General features: G+C 43.4%; 1 protein-coding gene across 1 annotated transcript in view; it reads right to left on the reverse strand.

The window, feature by feature from the left end:
• Window positions 1-16,801, reverse strand: part of ZHX2 (zinc fingers and homeoboxes 2) — a 90,772-nt gene that overhangs the window by 16,292 nt on the left and 57,679 nt on the right. The gene's annotated exons all lie outside the window — the stretch shown is intronic.

Below are 16,801 nucleotides of genomic sequence, written 5' to 3' on the forward strand. Positions count from 1 at the left end.
GAAGATTTTGCTTCCAGTGGCTTATGTGGCACAACTTTTTGGGTCCTGGGCTGCTACCTCTGGGTACAACCTCAAAAGTAGTTTCCACATGTGAAGATCAGACTGATGTATGTCTGAGTGTTGGGTGTGCTCGCTAAGGCAGGGTAGCTCACACATACATCATCTGATCCTTGTGCTACAGACACACCTAGTCGAGATTGTTCCTCATTTATTATCAGGAACAGCCCTCAAGAAGGGTAAGTCTTTGTTCCCCCGATGTTGGCTTGTCATACTTGCTACAATCTCCAATAAACGCCTTCAAACACGCCTTCTAACTTGTATATACTGGACACCGGATTGTCCTTTCTACGTACTTTTCCTATTTAGTCTAGGCAGATTGGAACATAATACTTACCTTAAACCACCAACCTACTCATGCCCCTCCTTGTCTTCCTTGCCTTGACTATTGAAACTCCCTTCTCATAGGGCTACCTCTCCATGGGCTATCCTCTCTTCAATGCTGCTGCCAGACTTGTCTACCTTATCTACCCTACCTGATATTTGGAAAGCCTCTGCTCTGTGAGTAAGGAATAAGGTAAGTGTTGTGCTTAATCCTTTTCAGACATGGACTGAGCCCACCCTTTGCCACCAAGACCAATGTGGCTGTTATTGCCTGAGTTTTGTCCTAGCGATAGTCATTTTTCTGTTTAGGAAAACCATAAATGAACAAGGCCATTCCTCACCTAAAACAGCAGCAGTGTTCATGCATACCTTTACGTTTTAATGCTATTCAAGTGCAACTAAAGGCAACATTTTTTTTTATTTTTTTTTTTAGTTTTGGATAGAATGGAGGATTAGAACCCTAGGGAAGTAAATTTTCCAAAGAGGACACTATTGGTGACGTGGGGATCTCCAAGAGATTCCCATAATTTGCAGGGATTTCCTCCAACTTCCTGTTTGACTATGGGACAGGAGGTGAAGGGAAATCTCAGCAATGAGACACAGATGACCAAAAAAAAAAAAAAAAAAAAAAAAAAAAAAAAAAAAAACACCCCTCCATCTACAATGAAAAAAAAAAAAAAAAAAAAGTTTGAATCCAAGCTGGGGGTGGCCTTGTAGCCACTACCTGGCTCGAGAAAACCGAAAGAGCCAGGAATAAATCAGCCACTCAGTGACTACATCAAAAGGCAGACACTTACTATTCAAGCATCTGTAAGCGCTATGGATGCTTCAACACAATAGCCAGCAGTGCAGAACCAGCATGGATGGGGGCATCTATTGATTTTCTCGTGAACCAGCATAAATCTCACCTCTACATCAGGGGTGGACAAATTTAATTCAGTAGCCAGTCTGCGTAATATGGAAGTTTTTTTTTTTTTTGTTTCGTTTTTCTAGACAACTAGACATAACCTCAAAAAGTTTGAATTTGAGGTACATTGGCTATCTGGCTCCTGGGATTTGTCCAGCTTTGCTCTACATCAGGGGTCTCCAAACTTTCCGAACAAAGGGCCAGTTTAATGTCCTTCAGGCTTTAGGGTGGCTAGTGGGAGTAGAAAAGGCCATGGCATCAGTGGGAGTAAACACTGCCCCATCATTGGTGTTAGTTGGAGGAATAGAGCCCAATTGTTGGTATGACCGAGAGGAATAATGCTCCATCAATGGTGAACCATCATTGGCGTCAGCTGGAGGAAGTGTCCCAAGGCCAGGGTAAAGGCAAGCAAAGGGCCGCATGTGGCCCCTGGGCCAGACCACTGCTCTACATTATGTAACTGCTGCAGGATCAGCAGTAAACAGATGGTGCACCCCTGTTTCAGATTACTATAGTTTTCAGGCACAAGTCCACATTATATTATGTGAGATTCGTAAAAAAAAAATAAAAAAAGAAGGCCTTGAATTAATCATTGTTCTGCCGCACACAAGACCGGCATCTCTACTCCTGCACTGAAAGCTTGTTACATATTTTAGCCGCATTTATCCTCATCAGAATAAGGAATGGGTTTGGTGCAGCGTGTACGCAATTGTAGGGCTCCGAGTTATAAATACACGACAGATGGCACTGCGACACCTTACTTGGGACCAACATCTGGATTCCTGACACCCACTGAAAACGTGTTATGTGTGGCTGACGGACTGCGGTAGAAAGCCTCTCTCGCTTCGAAATCTTTCAGCTTTTCCAACACACTAGAGAGCTACAACTTTTAAACATCCAAGGACATCCTTTAACATGAAAATATTTTTCTTTCAATGTCTCTTTGGTGATGGAACTGCTTTATGTGATTTAGATCCTCGAACGCACCAAATCCCTAATACGGCTATAGATAACTGCAATTATATAGCAGACAGTCTGTAGAGGGCTGCAGTCTATGGCCAATATGTGTATATAGGTTAGGGTTTTCTCCAATGGGTAGTCTTTTTTTATGTAAAGAAGCTAAGCGTTAGTAAACCGCACTTTTATTTTTATTTTTTTAAACCTTGCAAGACAATGGCATCATTTGCATACTAGCACATTATGCAAATACCTTAGAATGAAGCCCTCCAGCGCCGTGTTGTCACCACTGACAGGGCTTCCATCAAGGTTCCAGTGCTCCAGCCTTCTGATTGGCCGAGCACGACATCACTCCTGCGCATGGGAGTCGCGGCCACGGCATGGCGCTCTAAAGGGATGGCACAGGTATGCCGTCCCTTCAGCACGCATGCGCCGGTGATGTCAGAGGCTGCATACAGTGTGAATAACTCCTAAACCGTGCAAGTTTAGAAGATATTCACTGTACCTACAGGTAAGCCTAATTATAGGCTTACTTGTAGGTAAAAGTTACAAATAAGACTTTACTACCACTTTAATACTAATCTGTCCTCTCCATTTTCTTTAAACACAGCTAAACTGAATGTACTGCAGCTACACAGTGTGAATGATACAATTTAGGATCATCACATGCATTATTATGCCTTAAAGAGGAAGTAAACCCTAATGGGTTTACTTCCTCTTTGATTCCCTGCAAAGGTAAAGCATAATGGACTACTATGCATCGCATAGTCCATTATGTGTCACTTACCTGACACAGGAGCCAGCGAAGTCACCGCTGTCCCCTGTAGTCTGGAGCATCCATCTTCTCGGTGGGTCTCGCTGCTCCGCCTCTGTCAGCATACAGAGATGCTTGTGGATATTAATTTTAGTAAAAGAGGGGAAATTGAGCATTATGAAATGCCCTATAAACATGTAGGCAGGTTGAGAATGTGTAAAGTTTAGTTAGCCAACAGCTGGCCCAGGTTGGGGAAAAGGTTAACCGTTTTTAGCCCAGTTCCCGGGCCTTTGGTCCTAGCCAGTCCAACTGTGTTATAAAAAAGGGGCACCGTTGAGGTCCAGAGAGCGTGGGTTTTGGTGGGTCCAGTGAGTTCCAGCAGCATTTGTAAGGGCAGTCATTGGCGCTACGAAGGAAGCAGAGTTCGACGGAAGACATGAAAGCCATGGACAATGCCAGTATGGACTATCACCACATGGGAGGTATGCCTGGGCCACCACATTATTGTAGGTAGGATTAAGAAAAGGAGGTGGTTCACATGCTGCATTTCTCCAGTAAAGTTACGTTAACCATTCTGAGCCTGGTCCGCAGTTATTCAAGGGGGTGCATACGGGTTCTGGTGTATCAAAAGCACCTGGATCTGTAAATGCACTACAGGGTATGAAGCAACACCGCTGCGAAAGGGTAAACTTGGATAAGTCGAGGAGCATAGTTGCTATGGCTTACCAAGGAAGAAGGAAGCTACAAGCCACCAGTCGCTAAGTGTGGTAACTGGTAAGGTGACGGGTCTTGTGATAAAGGCTCAATGACTGGCTCCCTTCCTAGCGGTTGGTTTCCAATAGCAACCGGAAATCTATGGCCTGGTCAGGAAGTATGGAAAAGGAAAGAGTTAAAGAGCATCCATAAGGTTTGCGCTAGGTGCTCAGCGGGACCCCCCTCTGTTACTGGGAGGTAACAGTGGTAGCGCACTGGACTGGTGGAATGGGGGCAGGCTCCACATGTCCCTTCTAAAGCAACATACAAATTACAGTGTGGAGTGACAACATGGAAGAAGTCACTTTTCAGAGGAACTCAGTACTTTAATTACTGCACACAGTCAGGGAATTGCCTTAATGTTGGATTATTCACAGGACCGCAGTCTTTGCCAGGTCCCAGGCACTGGTGAGCGTGCTCTACGCGAGAGGTACCCCCACATGCATAGGTGCAGATGACACCGCCCACAAATACATGCTGTATTTCATTGACAGTGTGAATGAGGCGCAAATAATTGACAGAGGGTCTAACCCTGCCCCCATTCAATCCAAAATATGTCCACTGCAGATCACCGCTATTCCTTTACTTGGCAGTGCCTGTTTGCTGAAGCGACCATAGCTTCCATTGACATAAGGCTTACAGACCTGACAAGCTGGAATAGTCTTGTTCAGACTTGCAGTGAGAGGAAAAAAGTATTTGATCCCCTGCTGATTTGTACATTTGCCCACTGAAAAAAAAAAAAAAAAAAATCAGTCTAGAATTTTAATGCTAGGTTTATTTTAACAGTGAGAAAAACGCATTTCAACAAAAAAGTTATAAAATTGATTTGCATTTTAATGAGCGAAATAAGTATTTGACCCCTTCGCAAAACATGACTTATAGCGGTCCAAAATACCAAGCCATTGACTGTGCAAGATACAGAAAAACCAGAAAACATGCCCTGTTGGAGGTACTTTAGGACTGAGGTTGAAAACTACTGTTCTATGGGATTAAGGTCTGGAAACTTGCTCAAGAAGAAGCACCTTAAGGTCCTGGAGTGGCCTAGCCACTCATTTGTTGCCTTGGCCATGTGTTTTGTATCATTGCCATGCTGGAATACCCATCCACGACCCATTTTCAATGCCCTGGTTGAAGGAAAGCGTTTCTCACCCATGATTTCACAGTACATGGCTCTGTCCATTATCCCTTTGATGCGGTGAAGTTGTCCTGTCCCCTTAGCAGAAAAATACCCTCAAAACATAGTTACTACCTTGAGGTTTGACAGTGGGGATGGTGTTCTTGGGGTCATAGGCAGCAGCATTCCTTCTCCTCCAAAACAGAGTTAAGTTGATGCCAAAGAGCTTGATTTTGGTCTCATCACTTTCACCCAGTCCTCCTCTGAATCATTCAAATGTTCATTAGCAAGCTTCAGACGGGCCTGTACAGGTGCTTTCTTGATCAGGGGAACCTTGTAGTCGCTGCAGTATTTCAGTTCTTCATGGCGTAGTGTGTTACCAATTGTTTTCTTGGAGACTATGGTCCCAGCTGCCTTGTGATCATTGCCAAGATTCTTACATGAAGTTCTGGGTCAATTCCTCACCGTTCTAATGATGATTGAAACTCTACAAAATGAGATCTTGGAGCCCCCAGACCGAGGGAGATTGACAGTTATTTTTATTTTTTTTCCCATTTGCGAATAATCGCACCAACTGTTGTCACCCTCTCACAAAGCTGCTCGGCGATGGTCTTGGATCTGGTCTACAATCTTGTCCCTGACATCCTTGGACAGCTCTTTGGTCTTGGCCATGGTGGAGAGATTGGAATCTGATTGATTGCTTCTGTGGACAGGTGCCTTTTATACAGGTAACAAGCTGAAATTAGGAGCACTCCCTTTAAGAGAGTGCTCCTAATCTCAGCTCATTACCTGTATTAAAAAAAAAAAAAAAAAAAAAAAAAAAGACACCTGGGAGACAGAAATCTTGAAGATTGATAGGGGATCAAAAACTTATTTCACTCATTAAAATGCAAATCAATTTATAACTTTTTTTAAATGCGTTTTTCTGGATTTTTTTTTGTTATTCTTTGTCTCTCGCTGCTAAAATAAACCTACCATTAATATTATAGCCTGATCAAATTTTATTTTGCTGGGCAAACGTACAAAATCAGCAGGGGGGAATCAAATACCTTTTTTCACTCACTGTAAGCCTTACGTCCACGGCAGGGGAAGTGTGACATATTCCGCCTAACAGGCAGCCATCTAGTATGCTTAGCTTCAGCCCCAAGCCCCAGCTTTTGCTGCACACATTCACCGCTCAGTATATCCATTCCTATGGCTGCAACCGTACTCTATATAGCTGGGCCCATTAGTTCCTATGGAACTGCCATAGGAGCTAATGTGCAAGGATGATATGGACAGGCCTTTTTGCATAGACTGTGCATTACTGGGCAGGGCTGCACAGTACAGAACACGGAAACTGAGATAAGTATTTTGCTAGGTATTTTGCTAGGTGGCTGCCACAATACAGTAAAGAGCAAATTTGGAGGGCTTGTGCATGTCATAAAAGGGCAAGCCTTGAATCGGCAAAAAAATTGCCAGCATCCAGGCTGTTATATTGACCAAATGTCTTGAATTTGAACAGGAGTTTCAACATAGGGCCCATTCATATCAGCAGGCACAATTTATGCTTTGCATAACGCACACTCTTTGGTGTGTGTGCGAACCTGTAGGGACAGTGTAATGCACTGATGCTTTTTTTTTTTTTAACTTTATTGAAAGATCAAAACGACATTTCATTCAACTATACATCCCACACTGCAGCACACTGCTACACAAAAATTTCAACCCATCCTACTTTTTTCAAGCGCACACCAGTGCAGGGCATTGTGTGAACTGAAATATTAAGACACTTGCCTGGTTTTTGCTTTAGGACTGCCTTGGGCAATGCTGTCCAACATAGCTGGAGTGAACAAGCTTTTACTTGCTCCCTTTCAATAAACGCAGAGTTGGGGTTTAAACCATTCCCTTGTAGAAAGCCACAGGATGATTTTAGCTCAGAGTTCCTCTTTAAAAAGTGTTAATGTTTTAGTCGAGCACACAAAACGACTTCTTCCCTCGCTGCACAGGCAATGCTGGGAATCTGGTAACATTGGTGTGGCATGGCGTAACGCTTTCTCAAGCTCGCAAAATGGCTGCCTCTGTTTACGTGCAATGTGCACACTTTAACACGACCCCCCACAGGGAGAGGAGTATGGATCTACTCATCCGTACATAGCAGAACTCGGGAGCGGCTAAAGACAGTCACGTAATCAACGCATTAATAAGCCTAGCAGTAGACAAGCTGCGAGCAGAGAATGAGGTCATACTGCAGAAGAGAGCCGCCTGCAATTAACCACCACAGGGCTCAGTCACCAAATGACGCAGACTCCGGGAAAAGGACGCTACCTATGGGGAGAGGAGAGATTTAAAGTAATGCTGTCCCTTTTTCAAGGAAAATAAATAAAAATAAAAATGATTCAAATGTTATGGTCACTAATAGACCATGGCTGACTCGGTTACTGGCTAATACTGGTGAATGCACCACAAATCGATTTTCCGCAGAAGAGGAGAAAGGATAATGCATCTCTATGGAGACGGCGTAGGCTACACAAGAACGGACAGTACGGCTGAGTGAACCGCCTATCAAGCTTTGTTCCTTCCCTGAAATGTGCTCCGGTTTATGGTTTTCTATATAGTTATATTCAGGAAACAACTCAAGGCTATTTCTTAGGATTTAATCACATGGATGCTGTTTTTTTTTTGTTATGATCATCTCCTAAATAAAGAGGGGCACCATTGATGACCCAATTATGAAATATTGGGTCTATAAAAACGCGTAGCACTCAGCCCTTTACGATGGCAATGTCATATTGGCCAATCTTATAAAACATGTTTTAGTCATTATACTACTTGACCACACATGGTGACTGGGCCTGACTGGTGACACACGGTGACTGGGCCTGACTGGTGACACACGGTGACTGGGCCTGACTGGTGACACACGGTGACTGGGCCTGACTGGTGACACACGGTGACTGGGCCTGTACGATTCGCATGCTGCATGTCAGGCTTAGCAATCACGTGGGCGACCTCGAGAGGGTACCTGAAGCATAGTCTGTAGAAATGCTATGCGTTGAAACATGACCGTAACCCGGAAGGCACGACCTTTCTGGGTATTGATAAGTTTTCAGCTCACTGGAGGGGGGGGGGGGGGGGGGGGGATATTACTCGGGCGGGTTCCCAATTACAAACCAGATGGATCCATCAGGCACAGCCATATTATCCACATGGAATGTTCTGAATAATTCTGTATTCAATTTTATATTTTTTATTTATATATAATTTTCTTTGGTTGTTTGACTTTGACATTGCAGCGGTCACTTTTGAAGCGCTGGTTGCTTCATATTTTTCGCTAATTATTCAACTAAATGCGAGTGTAATTTTTATTTACAATGAAGTGGGGAATATATTTTAAGATACTTGCGCAATGAGCGGTGTCTTTATCTCATCCATACGATTATTGAGCCACATAAGGATCCCTATACCTGTTTCAAGCTGTGAGAGTGCCTGTTCCATTGTACTGACTGGAAGGAATCACCATTTTGAATTGGTGTCATATGTGCATTACCCATGCACTGACGGTAAGAGTCAGTCTTATTGGGTGACGGTGACAGGACCCTACTACCTTCCTATCCGTTTGATATGGTGGAGGGCGATTTGCTCCTGATTGGTGGAATCTCTTCTTCATATTGGGACTATTCATGCTTATGTTCTCCTGTCTGTACATATGTCTTTTGATTAATTTTTGGATTGTATCTATTACTTTTTGTGCACCACATTTTCTTTATTTATATCCTGTATATTGTCTCCAGCAATAATGTGTGAGCAGCCGTTTATGTTTTAGGTTTGTTTTTAATTAGTTACGTTTTTTTTTAAATTCGTTGTTTACAATCTGTGTATTGTGTTCAGGAAGACTCAAAAAATAAATAAATAATAATAATAATAAAAAAAATAAAAAATAAAATAAAAAAATCGAACATATTGAAAGCCAGAGCTCCAGTATAAGCAAACATGGTCTAAATAAAAAATATTCTCATTTGAATCTTGGTGTGTTTTGGGGAGAATACTCTCCACTTCCTGTCATGGAGATACAAGGTAAACAAGAGGAAATTTCTACCATAGTTTCATTGCAAGATACAAAAGGGGAGCAGGAAAAAAATCTCTACCTATGTCCCTATTGGAAGATACAAAAGGTAAGGGAACATTTCTACCAATGTCCCCATGAAGATACAAAAGGTGAATAAGAGGACACCTTGACCGATGTCCCCATTGGAAGATACAACAGGGAAGTAAGAGGACATCTCTACCAATGTCCCCATTGGAAGACACAACTGGTAAGTTAAAGGAAATCTGTAAGAAAGTAATGTCCCATACACACAGTTGGACATTCCGACTACAAAAGCAAGTCCGATTTTTTTCCGACGGATTTTGGCCCAAGTTCGTCTTGCATACACACGGTCGCACAAAGTTGTCGGAAAATCCGATCTTTCAGAACGCGGTGACGTAGAACACGTACGACGGGACTATATTTAGGGCAGTAGCCCATAGCTTTCGTCTCGTAATTTGTTCTGAGCATGCGTGGCACATTGTCTACACACGATCAGAATTTAAACGATCGGATTTTGTTGTCGGGAAGTTTTAGATCCTGCTCTCAAACTGTGTGTCGGAAATTCCGACGGAAAAAGTCAGATGGAGCCCACACACGATCGGATTTTCCGACAAGATCCGATTGCACATTTTCCGCCAGAAAGTCTGACCGTGTGTACAGGGCATTAGAATTTTAAGCTATGAGTTGGACCCTCAGATCCCTCCTGTATTGAATTGTATGGTAATGGTACTGTCTGCCCCCATGTTGTAAAGCGATGTGCAAACTGTTGGCGCTATATAAATCTCTACCAAAGTACCCATTGGAAGATCCCTTGCTTCGCTTCTTCTAGCGACAAGTTTTAGTTCCAGGGACAATCTCCAGGATAAATGGAGGGGATGACACTCCCACTGGGGGATACAGAAAGCAATAAAATCTTGACAGAGGTTGTAGCCCTTCCCTACACAATACAAAACAAAGTTCTGGCTATATATACTGAGACATTGGGGGCGTTTAGCTGATTTAATAGATGCATTTTTCCAGTGAGTCCACGGCAGCCCGTTATCAGTTTTAAGAGCGTAGCAGACAATTTTTATTAAAAGGAACAAAAAGGTTTATACACAGGATTTCGCACACATGGGTTCTTCTCCGGCAAATGCAACAATGAAAAAAATGCCAAGCCACCTGGCCCTTAGGCTTACTCCGCCTCATTTGCAGTTCCTTGCTGCCTAGGCCTACTCCTGGCCTCAACAGGATTCCCCAGCCCCCTGGGTTTGCTCACTGTCCCCCAGACTGCAGGACTTCCTCCAGCCTCCTTAGACTTGCTAGTCACCTCAGCTCTCCCGGACCCTCTTCTTGTCTCCTAGGCCCTTGTAGCCATCCCGACCTTCCCAGTCCTTCAGACCAAAAGTCCCCCCTCACCAAGGATATAGTCTCACACAGGGCAGACAGTTTTCCTAATAGGGGGTCTGTCTTTCAACAGCAGCCAGCTGCTCACACTCCACCTTCCACTTCCTACAGCTCTTACCAGCCCCTCGTTATATGGGCTGTGTGCATCTGGGCACAAACCCTGCTGGCTGTCCACAACACCTGGACACAGGGTTGGAGATCCCGTCCCACCCAAGACTCTTAGAAATCTCCAAACTACAGAGTCCCATCTGGCAATCGAAAAATCCGGAGAAAGCTGCCAAAGCAGTCTACTCCTCTCAAAATGTACACTCTGTAGTCGGCAGACATGCAACCTGTGTGTCCATTTTCAATCCCTTTCCATAGGGACAGAGCCTCGCTCTGTCACAATACCCCATTACCAGAAAGGTCATGCTGGTTTTTCAGTTCCACAGCTTTTTGAAGCGGCAAAAGATGCACACAAAGCAGAGACATAAGTTGCAGCAAGCACGCCATCAATATGCGTCAAGTTCTTTATTACAGAGAATCCTGGCACCTCATGTGCTTATTTCCAGCCTGGTGACAAATACCAGCTCTCCACAGGCTGCTGCAGAATTTCACTGGTAAATAGAAGTTACTACCTTGTTTAGATAGGAAATTTAGGACAAAACCCAATGTTCACCCAAGGCATGGATACTACGTGCCACAACACATGGTATATGCATGCTGTAGTGTGCTCTACTGGACACTGCATTGGGAGTGCCGTTCACAATGGCATACCAACACACAGAAAAGGTGCATTGTCATAATGCAAAAAAGTGTGAATGGGCCCAAAAAAAAAAAAAAAAAAGCCCATTCAGGGCAAAATGACTGTCTATGAAAAGTATTCATCTCTCCAATGATCTGATCCCCAGCTACTCTAGCCTCCACGAGTTGTAAAGGAACTGGGACTTTTATCAATGGCACCCACCCACAATGTAGTGCTTTGGCCTGCACGGTTTAGGAGATATACACCTTGCAAGCAGCTGCATGCGCTCTGAAGGTCCGGCGGATGCTCCCGGAAAAATCAGAGCTCCTTGCCGGAAAGGGGATGTCATCACGACTCTGGCCACTCACAGCGCTGGAGCCGCCGCGAACCCAGAAGATACGCAGAGGGAACATGTCAGCTCCCTCAGCGGGGACCAGGAGGTGATGCCGGCGCTTCGTTCCAATGTATTTCATAATGAGCTAGTATGCGGTACATACTAGCTCATTATGCCTTTGCCTTACAGGTTGTTGTTTTTTTGCGGGCATACAACCGCTTTAAGTCTATGAAACTAGCCTATGCTGGTTATTAGGTGCTGGCTGCAATGGAGGCACACATGGAAAGGGAGCAATAAGTTGCATGTGGTGGGGGTGCTTTTCAGAGACAATGTGACAGCATCTCTTAAAATGTCATGCCCAATGGTGACCAGAGTACTCCCTGAAGACATATGCCCACCACTAGTCACAATAGGTACCTCCTTTATAATGGCGATAACAGGTCCAGTACAAGTTCACTCCAAATGTCAAAAGTAAACCCATCAAATGCTCTGCAAGCGAGATCGCAAAAAGTGTCCCATTGCTTATGTGATAAAGCAAAAAGGGAACGTAAAGTTGATTTCTCTTGAACTACATTATATCCAAATTACCCCTAAAAGTCCCCTAAAATCAGAGAGGCTTATCAATAGTGTGCATCTTGCGGTATCTGCTCCTAACCAGGGCTTTTAGTTTTTGAAGTATATCATGAAACACAGATTCACTTCATAAGTTAGAATCAGAAATCAATCAATCACGTGTTGAAAAATATCATGCATCACATGGTCTAGTAAAATATTGAAATATACTCTCAATGGGCAGTATAGTGGCTTTGTGATCAGCAATACTTTGAAGCACTAGGGCAGTGATGGCGAACCTTGGCACCCCAGATGTTTTGGGACTACCTTTTCCATGATGCTCAACTACACTGCAGACTGCATGAGCATCATGGGAAATGTAGTTCCAAAACATCTGGGGTGCCGAGGTTAGCCATCACTGCACTAGGGTCATCTTTATCTGCATGGAGTTCGCATGTTCTCCCCGTGCTCCCAAAAGTTTCCTCTGGGTAATCTGGTTTCCTCCAAAGTCTAATTGGCTGCGATTTAAATTGGCCCTAGTGCAAGTGAGATGGGGACTTTAGATTGTAAGCTCCAGGGGACCAGTGACTGATGTGAATGTAAAGCACTGGCATAAATTGTCAATGTTATATAAATGTCCTATAATTGATATGTAATAGAATCAAAACTTGTTCATAGATAAAGTAACAGTGTGGAATTTATCTTCAGTGCCCCCTTGATAAAGTTGGTAGTGTTTGTTAACAGAAACAACATTCCAGCTGTTGTTCACACCATGTGGATTGTATGTTGGACAAGGCTGCCCAGCACAGGCTAGCAAGACAACAATTTGCCTCGAGTCCCACAACTCCGTTCCCACCACTTTGCTGCAGTGATATGCACTGAATAAAGTAGGACACGCTGTACCTTTTTCAGCGCAGCGTGTTGCAATGCAGTACCATACATCGCAACCTAATGCAGTGAATAAAAGATACATGAAATATCAGTTTGCAACATTTTAATAAAGCTAAGGAAAAAAAAAAGTGTGATGCATCAACTGCAATGCATCGCTACCGCACCCTTCACCGCTGGAATGAACGAGGCCCAAAAAGGGATGCCTAGTGCTTAATATGGGCAGCGACCCAACACTGCACCTGCCACACCTTTTCATCTCAGACTCCAATAATAGGACAGTAACCCATAGGCTGGGAATTACAGGAGAACAGGTGAAATAATTTGCAGCCGCAGCGAAATGAAATGAAGCAAAATGAAAAAGGGGAGAAATCTAGGTCAGGGCCTGAGCTAGTGACTGTAGAGCAGAATATATTTCCTGACAGGTCCGGCATGCACTGACTGATAGAATCTGCCTCCAGTCCAGGTCTGAGGACTCTCTGCACTTTCCTCAGCTGGGTAGAGCAGAATTGTAGGGACAGACTGTGCTGGAGTGACAAAAAATCCTGCTAAGGATTATGGGACAGACCCAAGTACTCAGACATAAGTGCAACCGCAGACCTAGTGTAACCCCGGGTTGTGTTTAAACTGTTAATCAGGAATTGATAAAGTCACATTGAGCCCAGGTTCACGCTGAATGTGGGTTTGAAATCGTGCGAGTTCAGCTGAACCCGCACAAATTCAAACCGGCAATTAAGTCCGACTTCGGGATGGGGGGGGGGGGGGGGGTGGGAACCATTTGAGAGACATCTGTGGGGGTTCATGCACAGGTGCCTATAGAAATCACCCCTGAAGTGCCAAAAGTAGTACAGGAACTACTTATGGGAAAGTTGCCATTGCACCGATTCGGACAGTGATGTTGCCGGCAATAGGCTACAATTTGACATGCGATTTGACATGTCAGATCAGCCCAATGTGAATGTAGCAGGGTGGATCTAATTTAAAACACTAGTAAAAAGGCTCGATTTATAATTTTTAAAAAGCAACTGTCATCTCTGTCCTGCAGCGGCTCCTCCTTTGACCTGTTGTTGACTCGCTGCCATGATGGATCTGAAATGACCGATGCTCTTTAAATTCTTGCTGGCAGTTAGAATCTTTAGTATTTAAAAAAAAAACGGAGGTTTCCCATTTAGAATAAGCTTTCAGGTTAGTAAACTCGCAATTTCAGAACCAATTCAAATCATACAGTTTGTAGTGTACATAGATTTGCAGAACAATGGGATAAAGGAATATTACTTAAAAAGGATAAAGAAATATAACTTTGTTTTATCTCATGGTTACTGTGAAATTGTGTGAATGCATCAATGCAGTGCATGTTATCTCAGCTTGCAGAGCTTGGATTCATTGAATGAGTTTACCAAAAAATTAAATATTGCAGACTATACAGTCTCATGCCACATAACTAAGCTCCATTTCATGCTGAATAAACTAAATTATTAATGTATCTTTAGATAGATTTTTTTACTGCAAAAGCATTTTATTTAAATGAAATGTAATAATAATAAAAAAAAATAAAAAAAATGAAAATAAAAAAAAATCTGATAAAAAAATAAATAAAAAATGTATCCACCCTGGAATGTAGGTTAAAGGTTCTTTTTTTTAAATCTTGAAACAGCTTATGTTTGAAAAACCTGATTCAGATGTACGGTTTTGTCACAATACACATTCAGGGGCAGCAGCTCTAAATTTGCTTCCACCTGATCCCGTTATCTCATCAAAGTAAATATGACTGCAAATACACTGTCTCTGCAGCCTCTAACAATGTCAAATATCCACAATGCTCCTGGTGGACAAAACGTTTCTGAACATAAAGGTGCAAGTGACAAGATCAAGCAGCACTTTTCTTTTTTTAAAGCTGGATTCCATGTTTGGTTTTATTGCATAGTTACATTGGTCCAGCCTGGGCTAAAAAGGACTGGACCAAACTAAAAAGGTAAAACTCCCCCATTTTGGATAGGGTTAGGGAGGGTTATAACCCCTGTGTTTTTTTTTCCAGCTTTGTCCCATTGGGTAGATTTCCTTTCACTTTTTGTCCAATAGTCATAACAGGAAGTGAGAGGAAATTTCTCCAGAGTATGGGAATCCTATGTTGTCACAAGGACTAGTGTCTCCATTAGAAGATTTCTCCTCCAGGGACAACCCAAAACGTGCAATTTTCTTTTACTTTCACTTCTGATAACCGTAAAGAAGACAAATAGAGATGGTGAATCTCCACAATAGGAAACAGACAGCAATAAAAATTGACAGGGGTTCTAAACCCTCTCCACTCCATCCAAAACAAAAAAAAAAAAAAAAAGTTTTGCCTTTAGTTACACTTTAGATATACCACTGATAGTATTTTTTTGATAAGTGAAAAATACTCATTGATCCTGACAGAAATTCAGTATGGTCCTATTCTTTAGTGACATTGGCCCTGCCCAATTATTCCTGGACTACAGAACACCTCCTGTGATGGAGCTGAGGGGGGTGGTGTTTTCTAGTCCTGATGCTTCCTGACTTATGGCGAGTGTTGTCACAGGAAGTGTGTTACTGGCAGAATCACCAGAAAAAAAAAAAAAAACTGAATACAGGCACCAGATCCATGGAAAAGCTGCATAGCTTGGCAAGCAACCAAGAGACCAAAGACCCATTCTTTTCTTGGAATGCAAGGAAAAAATAAAAAATAAAAAAAAAGGCACGGCTGGGTGAAATGGCAACAATGGCTAGTTGGTGTCAGAAGCCCACAGAGGTGCTACACTGTTGGGTCTCTTTATCAGCTACAGCAGTAGACTTAGGGATTTTTGTTTCGCTGAAAGGGTTAACACCGGCAAATAGATTTTCACTTCATAAATATATTAATGATCTCGGATTGGCCCAGAGTTCTCCTTTAGGGACATGAATAACTCACACCCTGCTCTGTCTCCTGACAGTCACCGCCTCTGAGTCACTGCCTGGAAATTTCCATGACATCATCGCAGTCTGACCGAGTGATGTCAGACTGGTACTTTGAAGGGCATTCAAGAGGCATTTAAAAAGGTTACGACACAAGCCTTTCCTGTTATTACAGATGGTAACCCTAATGAAACCACTGACCAAGCAGGACCAAAGCCATTTTATGTGCTGCAAGCAAAGCATCGATTTAAAGGGGAAGGCCAGATTAAATTCATGCATTTTAAGCATGAAGATAAAAAAACCTGCGTGCTACTCCACCCCAAGCCCCCCCCCCCCCCCACCCCTTAATACTTACCTGAGCCCAATCTCGATTAGCAATGTGCACAAAAACAGAATCTCTCTCAGCTCTTCTTTCCCATTGGCTCAGAGACAACTGCGGGAGCCATTGGCTCCTGCTGCTGTCAATCACCTCCAGTGAGGAGAGAGAGGGGGGCAGGGCTGAGCCCCTCTGAGTGTCCGTGGTGGGAGGGTTGTGGCAAGGAGCCAGGAGCACTGGTGAGGGACCTGAGAGAATAGGAGGATCAGGGCTGCTCCGTGCGAAACCATAGAGCAGACACGTATAACACGTTTATTATTTTAACTTAAAAAAGTAATAAATGTATTAATATTATTAATAAAAAAATAAAAAGTCGAGCCTTTAACTAACCGTAGGACATTAATGGACGTCCTTGGGTTAAAGTAGTTGTATGGATTTTTTTTTTAACAATCTGCAATTCCCTTTCAAGTAGAAGTGATTAGAGTGGCTTCACTTCTGCGGGTGTCTAATGGCGGAACCTGGGAGCGATGCGACCGGTGGCATTAGCTGCACGGAACAGAGAGAGAGGAACGGACATTGTTCGTCCCTCTCTGTGACCCTGGAAACCTGGGAGCGGTGAGTATGTCATCACTTCCAGTTCCGTCTCTTTGTTTACCTGGCCGTTAGGTACCAGGAAAGTAGCAGATAAGACCGATCTGTGTCTGATCAGACGCATGGCTGGTCAGAGGAGAGATTTGGGGACCCCAGATCTCTCCA

The sequence above is a fragment of the Lithobates pipiens genome, unplaced genomic scaffold (assembly GCF_037356315.1).
Source record: "Lithobates pipiens isolate NorthernLeopardFrog02 unplaced genomic scaffold, aLitPip1_a1.2 Scaffold_19, whole genome shotgun sequence".
Taxonomy (NCBI): domain Eukaryota; kingdom Metazoa; phylum Chordata; class Amphibia; order Anura; family Ranidae; genus Lithobates; species Lithobates pipiens.